Consider the following 9,447-nt stretch of genomic DNA (forward strand, 5'->3'; position numbering starts at 1 on the left):
ATAAAACACTGGCCAGACTTATCCAAAAGAAAAGAGAAACGACCCAAATTAATAAAATTATGAATGAAAGGGGAGAGATCATGACTAACACCAAGGAAATAGAAACAATTATTAGAAATTATTATCAACAACTATATGCCAATAAATTGAGCAACCTGGAAGAAATGGATGCCTTCCGGGAAACCTATAAACTGCCAAGACTGAAACAGGAAGAAACTGACAACCTGAATAGGCCAATAACCAGTAACAAGAATGAAGCAGTGATCAAAAACCCCCAAAAAACAAGAGTCCAGGGCTTGATGGATTCCCTGGAGAATTATACCAAACATTCAAAGAAGAAATAATACCTATTCTCCTGAAGCTGTTTCAAAAAATAGAAACAGGAGGAAAGCTTCCAGACTCCTTCTATGAGACCAGCATTACCTTAATCCCCAAAGCAGGCAAAGACCCCATCATAAAGGAGAATTTCAGACTGATATCCCCGATGAATATGGATCCCCAAATTCTCAACAAAATCCTAGCTAATAGGACCCATAAAAGGATCATCCACCACGACCAAGTGGGATTTATCCCCAGGATGCAAGGGTGGTTCAACATTCGCAAATCAATCAATGTGATAGAACACATTAATAAGAAGAGAGAGAAGAACCATAAGGTCTTCTCAATTGATGCAGAAAAAACATTTGACAAAATACAGCATCCCTTCCTGATTAAAACTCTTCAGAGTATAGGGATAGAAGGAACATTCCCCAAGTTCATAAACTCCATCTATGAAAAACCCACAGCAAATACCATCTTCAATGGGGAAAAGCTGAGAGCCTTTCCCTTAAGATCAGGAACATGACAAATATGCCCACTCTCGCCACTATTGTTCAACATAGTATTAGAAGTCCTAGCAACAGCAATCAGACAACAAAAAGAAATAAAAGGTATTCAAATTGGCAAAGAAGAAGTCAAACTCTCTCTCTTTGCAGATGACATGATACTTTATGTGGAAAATCCTGGTTCCCATTTTTGATGAATCTTTCCGGCACAGCCTTGCCCAGATCTCCTTCTCCTGGGGCACTTTTCCAATACATCCAGATGTTCTTGAGTTCCCTAGCAACTGGAGACATGATGCCACTAGTCCATGGCTGAATCCTATTTTGAACTCAGCAGGAAGCTTTGCTCATGAAATCCCTTCTCAGTGGACTGAAACTCAAGAGGGGAAGTCTGAATCTCCTGACTTGACTGCTTACTTTGGGAAAATCACCTTAATAGTTTAAGTCTTCCATTTCTTTCCTTAGGCCACATTCTTGGCAATATTTTTATATACAAAGGGAAGAAACCAAAGCTCAGAAAAATTAGTCAACTTCCTATAATACTGTCCCAACATGATTCTAAGACACAATATTGTAAGCAACTTGAGGGAAGAAACAGACTCCACCATCTTCTGTACAGAACAAGCTGCAAAATTGGCAGAGCCCTGTGAAAACAAAAGTGCATGATCCTTTGTCCAAAATATACTAAGAATTTCCAGACGGTAATATCAGAGCATTAAACCAAACACTGGGTGCTTTAACTGTGAGGTTGTGCACGGGTGCACAAGTCATATGCCCATGAAACTGGCACAGCCTCTATATTTTCCACAGCACCAAATATAGGATGACTTGATTAAATAATGTTTTAATTCAATGCCATCAATGACAATCAGTGGGAGGTAATGCCAAGAAACCATATTCACAAAATATTATAAAGTTGACTTCACAATATTCCTCCCTACTTTAGTACTATCTATTAGACAGTCTGCTTGACTTGCAAACTGCTTTTTTATGCATTGAAACAACACTTCTGTAGCAGGCATATTGCCCAGGAGATGGCAACACTGCTAAAAACCTACCTGTGCTCAAAGTAATTTATTATCCTTAAGGCTTTTCCTTCTTTTTATACACCAAGTTATAACCTCTTCCAGAAACCATTACCCAACACTTTCTCAAAACACTTTCTTTTGGTTGCATTGTGGATGTGATGGCATGTCCATTTGTCATGGTGAGTTTATATACATCCAACTTTTCTTCACTGAATATTCAAATACTGCCAGCTCATGACATGAAAAGCAAGCTAATCAACCAGTAAGGCCAGAGTCTACACAATCATGCCTAATTGGTAGAAAAGGTTGGTTTCATTATGAATAAGCCAACAATGTTCAATTATCTGTACAAATGAAAGGGAGCAGAAGTATTTAAAATCTAAAATAATGCATAATTCAAAACCTCTTTTGTGACTGTAGAGTTGTATTTTTTTCTATATTTTCATCAACTATGCTTTGTGTATGATGTGTGAAGAGCTCTCTGTACACAAAATGTATAGGTGGTTAAGTCAGATGAGCCAAAGACTTGTCTAGTGTTCCCTTTTTGTGACCTTGTGCAACTCTAAGGACAAAAAGATGCTCAAGCTCTGGGAAACCTCAAATATAAATAGTCCCTGCTTCCTCACATCATGGAGGGAGAATCTGAAGCTCAGAGAGGCTTCTTCCTGCAGTCCTATCCATACTGGAAACTGGAATCAGATTCTTGTCTCCCCTGCTCTCCTAAAACTCACAAGGTAGCCAAGAGTTACCCATCTACTGTACTGGCCTAGGTTCCATGTCAAAAATAGAGCTGAGCTGTCAAGGAAACTGCTGCAGATCAGGCATCATGGTATTTTGACTTCTGAAGTATCCACAAAAGAAGTTTCTAAGAGTGGTAAGCATTAACCATAATAAGGTCAAGCCATTTGCTGAATCATTAAATAGCACCAATCCCTGGCTAAACAGCACTCTGCCAGGCACTGAAGGAGTTAACGACAACAACTAGGTGATAATATAATCCTTTTCCTCATGAAAGGAGTCAACAACCAATTTGGGAAACAAAAGTGGGTTCTCACTTGACTCTAAGCTCCTCTGGAGCAAGTTCTGTCTGTGCCTGGTTTTTGTTTTGTTTTGTTTTTCACTTTTTCTAATCACTTTATTACATGTGACAAATATCACTGGCCCAGTTGTGTAATGGGAAAGAAACCCAGCCCACCCACCACATCATCCCACCACTATGCCTCTACCTCCTCCACCTTAAAAAAGACAAAAAATGGATCCCAAGTCAGGACCACAGTGCCAAGCCCCTCAGTAGGTGATCTGATACACCAAGGCATGGTCACTGGACCCTGTGATGATCAGGCGGTTGCTGGGGGACACATCACAGCATAGGATGGAGGAGGTTTGGGTACCCAGAATACCATGGTCCTGCGGGTATGCTATAGATGTTGACCAAGTCATCCATCCCAATGCTCTGGTCAAGAGGGGAGAACTTGAGACCCAAGATAGTTCCATCCTTACACCCCACCATGTGCTTCTGCCCCCCTCAGGTGGGCTGCAGCCACTGCTGGCCATTGGCTGTGCCTACCAGCACCCATTCCTCCTGGGGACTAGGGGATAGGCTCATTATCTGAAACTCAAATTTGTATTCCTGGGGCTCCCCAGTGGTCCTTGGGTCCCAGCACCACAGGCAGGTACCCAAATCCCCCGCTCCCCACCCTGTCTTTAACAGCAATGCTTTTGGCTCCATTCAGGTGGCCCAGCAGGTCCCTGACAATGCCCCGGTCCTGCAGGTCCCAGATCCTGACTGTGCCATCAGTGAAGCCAACGAAGGCCAAGTTGTCTTCGGGATGGGAGGCCAGGGCCTGGCACATAAGACCGGCACAGGGTAGCTCATCTCTTACATGAAGGGAGGGCACTGTCAAGTCCCACACACCCATGCCAAACAGGTTGTGGCCACCCATCAGCAAAGTCATGCTGTTTGAGGACAGCAGGCATGTGTGCAAATAGTCCCACTAGGTCTGTACACACAGGTGGTTCTCAGGATACCTGTTTTATACTACCTGGCCAACCAGGCTCCACACTTTGACACCACCCTTGTCACAGGTGAACACGTGTCACATGAAGCTGCTCACAGCCATGGCAGCAACAGCTCCCTGTGTTTTAGCATCCACACCTTCTGCATTCTATGTGGGATGGCCAACTCCTTGGTTTGCCAGGGCAAGTCATCTGGTCTTTTCCACATGTCCCCAAAGTCCTCAGGGCCCCAGCATATGGGCTGCAAAAATGGATAGGCTCCTAGGCCACACAGGAGAGCATCCTCTCTGCTTTGGTACCTGGCTCTGTGCCCCCTTCTTAGGAACCCTCGAGCTCCGGGGGAGGGGGCACAAGTGGGCTGAGAACCAAAGTGTCTTTGGTACAGGGCTCCAGTCCCAATAATGTGGTCCTGGGTCCTGGCTCTCTGGGCTTGGTGCCTGTTCTGTCGTCTTGTGCTGTAGCTGGTCCACCTTCTTGTGGGTCCCAGCAAAGATCTGCCAGAGTTGCTCAGTCAGAATATCCTTCCAAAACTGGGGCTCAGAGTCCCAAGAAGGCTGCATGTCCAGCTGGTGGACTGGGGCAGCGTCTGCTCCAGAGGGCTGCTTATGCCAGTCTGACAACCTTGTGGCCATGACATCTTTGAAGTGTGACCCCTGAAGACTGGAGTGCTGAAGGGTCTTCACCACTGGGTGCAGAAAAGCCTCAGGGCTGGCTGGCCGGCCCCCAGGAATCCTGGTGAGCAGTCTCACCAGAGGAGATCCGGCTCACCTGGTACTCCAGGGCTGGAAGCCCAGAGGTTGGCTCTAGGTCTCCATGGTCCACAGAAAGTTTTTTGACTGCTTATGATGTTCCTGGAGACTCTGCTAGATCTTCTGGAATATGTAGTACATGCTCTCCATCTGCACCATCAGGTGAGGGAGGAACCTGGGGAACTGCTATCAGAGCTGATCCAGGAACACCCCAATAGTTCAGTTCAGGATGAGCCAAAGTTCCTGGGACCTCCTCATCCTTTGAGGGTGCTCCTGCAGGCTGAGATAGCCCCAAGAGGTCATCTTCAGTAGTCACAAGAACTTTCTCCAAGGACTCTCCTTTAGGATGGAGGCCCAGAACAGCAAGGTGGAAATTGTGGAGGGTCATCCAAGTTCAGGCTGAGAATGAGCACCCCTCCACTGTCTGTGTGCCTTTTATCTCTGTGCAGCCAGAGCAAGCCTTCCAAAAGGGAAGTCTTCACAGGTTTCCTCTGCTCTTAGAATAAGTGCCAAATCTTTAATGCTGTCTTTGAGGTATGGCACAGTATGAACTAGGGGTCAAAAAACTTCTATGTAAAGGGCCAGAGAGTAAACATTTTCAGCTTTGCTAGCCAATCTCTGTGGCAACCTCTCCATTCCATCACTGCAGCAAGAAAACATCTATAGATTCTTAGTAAATGAACAGGCAAAATGGTGGTCCAATAAAACTATATAAACACAGGCAGTGGGAGGATCTGGCCTGCATTCCACAGTTTGTGGATTCTTGGTATAGACTATGCATCTCGAAATTGATGCCTATTAATCACCTGAGGATCTTGTTAAATACAGATTTTAATACAGTAGCTTGGGGTAGAGACTTAGATTTTATATTGTAACAAGTTTGCAGGTGATGCTGGTGATGCAGATATAGAGAATAGTGACTCAACCATTTTAGCCTCAGCTCATACCCAGCCTCCCTTCACTTTCTGTGATGGTATACAGTGGACCTGCCATTTCCTCCTTCCTGTCATGTTTCCTCTGCTCCGGGGCCTTTGTGCACACTGTCTTTGGGCTGACTTGTTCTTCTCTTTTTCCTTAATCTATTCACTTAAATTCCATTTCAGGTGCCCCCTTCCTTAGAAAAGATGCTCCACAGTAGATCAAGCATACCCCTCATATGCTCTCACTGGACCAGATACCTCTCCACCAGAGTGATTATGACATTTGTCATTTTATATTTGTTTGTGTCATTGTTGATTAAGGGCTATCTCCTCCACTGGAATGTACACTGCTTGAGAAGAGACACTACGACAGTTTGGTTATTTTATACCATGTCCCTAGCACAGTTTTCTGTATCCATAATATTGGAAAAAAATCAATGAAACAATTAATCAATCCCTATTGTCTAGAATGATCCATAGTAGACAGGTGTTCAGTTAAGATTGCTGGATAGCTTTTAGAAAGTTTTGGAATTCACAAGATTTTTAAATTTTGGAAGGTTTTTTTTAGACCCCTTTACTGTTCCCCTTCCCTTCCTTCCGTTCTCTACTCATCTCTCTCAAAACCAATCATGTCTAGCAGAACTTTCTACAATGATGGGACTGTTCTGTGTTGTCCAATATGGTAGCCAGCTGAGCTACTGAACATCTGAAATGTGCTGGTACAACTGGGGAACTGAATTGTAATTGTATTTAATTTTAATTTAAATTTGACTGTGAATGAACACATGTGGCTTGTTACTACTGTATTGGACAGCACAGCTCTAGATTTTTCTGGAGTGATTATATCTATTATAAAACCAATGGCCATCACTATGATGATAGTTACTAAGTCATTTAGAATTGAATCACCAGGAGTGAAAGAAATACCTTGTTTTGGAATCCATTGTATTGCCCTGTGTCTGGCATCAACTGTAGTATGCTCTCAGCTTGAAATAGATCTGAGTGACACATCTCTAGGACTTCCCAGTGCCCAAATATATTCTTTTGTGAAAATCTGAGAATGTTCTTCCTCCTCTTACTTATTTGACACAATCACATCTAATCTTCTTTTAGGAGGGAAATAACTTGAATGTGGGCTTTTATTATACTTTTTGAGATATCATTCACATACCACAAAATTCACACCTTTCAAAGTATATAATTCATTTAGTACCCTCATGACATTGTACAATCAACACCACTAATTCCAGAACCTTATAATCACCCCAAAAGAAATCCCATACCTATTAGCAGTCTCCATCCTCCCTCCCTCCCTTCCTTCCTTCCTTCCTTCCTTCCTTCTTTCCTTCCTTCCTTCCTTCTTTCCTTCCTTCCTTCCTTCCTTCCTTCCTTCCTTCCTTCCTTCCTTCCTTCCCCTGAAGCCCTGTCATCCACTATTGAACTTAGTATTTCCTCAGACTTTTTCATTCTGGACACTTCATATAGATGGGATCATATAATATGTGGCCTTTTTTGGTTAGCTACTTTCACTTAGCATGAGGTTTTTAAGTTCATGGAGGCTATAGCTTGTATCAGTACCTACTTATTTTTATAGTTTTCAATGGCACACCACATTTTCATTATCTATTAATTATTAGGCACTGGGGTCACTTCATTGTTTGGACTATTATGAATAATGTTGCTATGAACTTCCATGTTTGGATTTCATGTGGACATATTTTCATTTCTCTTATAGTTATACCAAGGAGTAGAATTTCTGGGTCAAATGATAGCTCATTGGAACTGCCAAACTGATTTCTAAAGTGGCTGCACTGCTTTCCAACTCTAACAGCAAATAGGATGGTTCCAATTTCTTCACAGTCTCACTAACATTTGCTATTATTGTCTGTCATTTTTTTAAAGATTTTATTTATTTTTGAGAGAGAGAGAGAACGAGTAGGGGGAGGGGCAGAGGGAGAAGCAGACTCCCTGCTGAGCAGGGAGCCTGATGCAGGACTCGGTCCCAGGACCCTAAGATCATGACCTGAGCCAAAGGCAGACACTTAACCGACTGAGCCACCCAGGTGCCCCATGTCTTTTTTATCATAGCGATCTTAATGCATGTGAAGTGGTATCCAATTGAGATTTTGATTTGGAATACACTAATGATTAATGGGTCAAACATTTTTCATGTGCTATTGACTACTTTGGAGAAATGTCCATTCAAATATTTTCCCCAATTTTTAATTAGGTTTTTGTCTTTTAATTTTTGAGTTGTGAGAGTTCTTTATGTATTCTGGATATAGTCCCTTAACAGATATGTAATTTGCAAATATTTTCTCCCTTTGTGCGGGATGTCTTTATACTCTCTTCATAGTATCCTTTTAAGAATAAATATTTAATATTTAATGAAGTCTGACTTATCTATTTTTTCCTTTTGTTGCTTATGCTCTGGGTGTCACATTTGCCAAACCATTACCTAATCAGGGGTCACAAGTATTAATTTATACTTGTTTCCTTTTAAGAGTTTTTTCATTTTAGCTCTTACCTTTAGATCTTTGATCCACTTTGAGCTGATTTTTTTCTTTTTTTATTATGCTGATTTTTATTAATGGCATGAGGTAGGGATCCAACTTCATTCTTTTACATGTGGACATCCAATTATCCTAGCACTGTTTGTTGAAAAGACTATTCTTTTGCCCCATGAATCGTATGGTATCCCTCTGTTTCTTTTTCTTTTACTTGTCTAATTGCCCTGACTAGAACCTCCAGTGCAATGCTGAAAAAAAATTGATGAGAGTGGAATTCCTTGTCATTTTCCTGATCTTGGAGGGACATTTCAGTTTTTCACACTTAAGTATGATGTTAACTATGGGGTTTTGGTGGATTATCTTTATCATGCTGAGTAAGTTCCCTTCTATTCATGGTTTGTTGAGAGTGTTTTGCATCACGAAAGGATTTTGGACTTTGTAAAATGCTTTTTCTGCATCTATTAGTATAATCAAATGAGTTTTTTCCTTTCATTCTATTAATGTTGTATATTACATGGATTGATTTTTGTATGTTAAGCAAGCCTTGTATAGCTGTGGGATAAATCCCACTTGACCCTAGCATAGAATCCACTTTATATGTTGTTGGATTTGGTTTGCTGGTATTGTGTAAAGAATTTTCATTTCTATATTAATAAAGTGTACATTTTTTTCTTTTTCATTCATTTCAAAGTATTTTCTAATTTCCTTTGTGATTTCTTCTTTGACTCACTGGTTATTTAGGTTATTTAGGAAGGTGATGTTCCCAAATATCCTCCCGTTGCTTATTTTCTATTTCATTCCATTGCTGTCAAGGAACAACAAATTTTGCATGATTTCAACTCTTTTAAATGTATTGAGACTTGTTTCATGGCCTAATATATGGTCTACTTTGGAGAATGTTCCCAGTGTACTTGAGAATACATATTGTGCAGTTACTGAGTGAAGAGCTGTAGATGTACGTTAGGTATAGTTTGTTTAGTGTTGGTAAAGTCTTCTGTTTCCTTGTTCATCCTATACCCATGTATTTTGGTTGTTATATAAAATAGAGCATTGATGTTTCCAACTATTAAAGTTGAATTGGTTGATTTCTCTTCAATTCTATCAGTTTTTGCTTCATGCATTCAGGACTGTATTGTTTGGTTTATAGGTGTTTATAATTATTATATAATCTTGGTGAAATTAACCTTATTATAAAATATCCCTCAGTGTGTTCAGTAACAAGCTTTATCATAAAGTATGTTTTGTCTGTTATTAGTAGAGCCACTCCAGGTTGTGGGGTTACTTTTTTATGGTGTATTTTTTTCTTTTACTTTCAACCTACTTGTGTCTGAATAAAAACTGTATCTTTTTAGACAGCATTTAGTTGAATTATTTTTTCCAGTTTTATTGAGAAATAATTGTCA

The 9,447-nt window shown here is 41.0% G+C and overlaps 1 pseudogene; it reads right to left on the bottom strand.

The window, feature by feature from the left end:
• Positions 1–3,081: 3,081 nt before the first annotated feature.
• On the bottom strand, positions 3,082–6,478 carry LOC102738743 (transducin-like enhancer protein 6 pseudogene; annotated as a pseudogene).
• Between the last annotated feature and the right edge of the window lie 2,969 nt (positions 6,479–9,447).

This window comes from Leptonychotes weddellii, chromosome 1 (assembly GCF_054177405.1).
Source record: "Leptonychotes weddellii isolate Sample4059 chromosome 1, ASM5417740v2, whole genome shotgun sequence".
NCBI classification, from domain to species: Eukaryota; Metazoa; Chordata; class Mammalia; order Carnivora; family Phocidae; genus Leptonychotes; species Leptonychotes weddellii.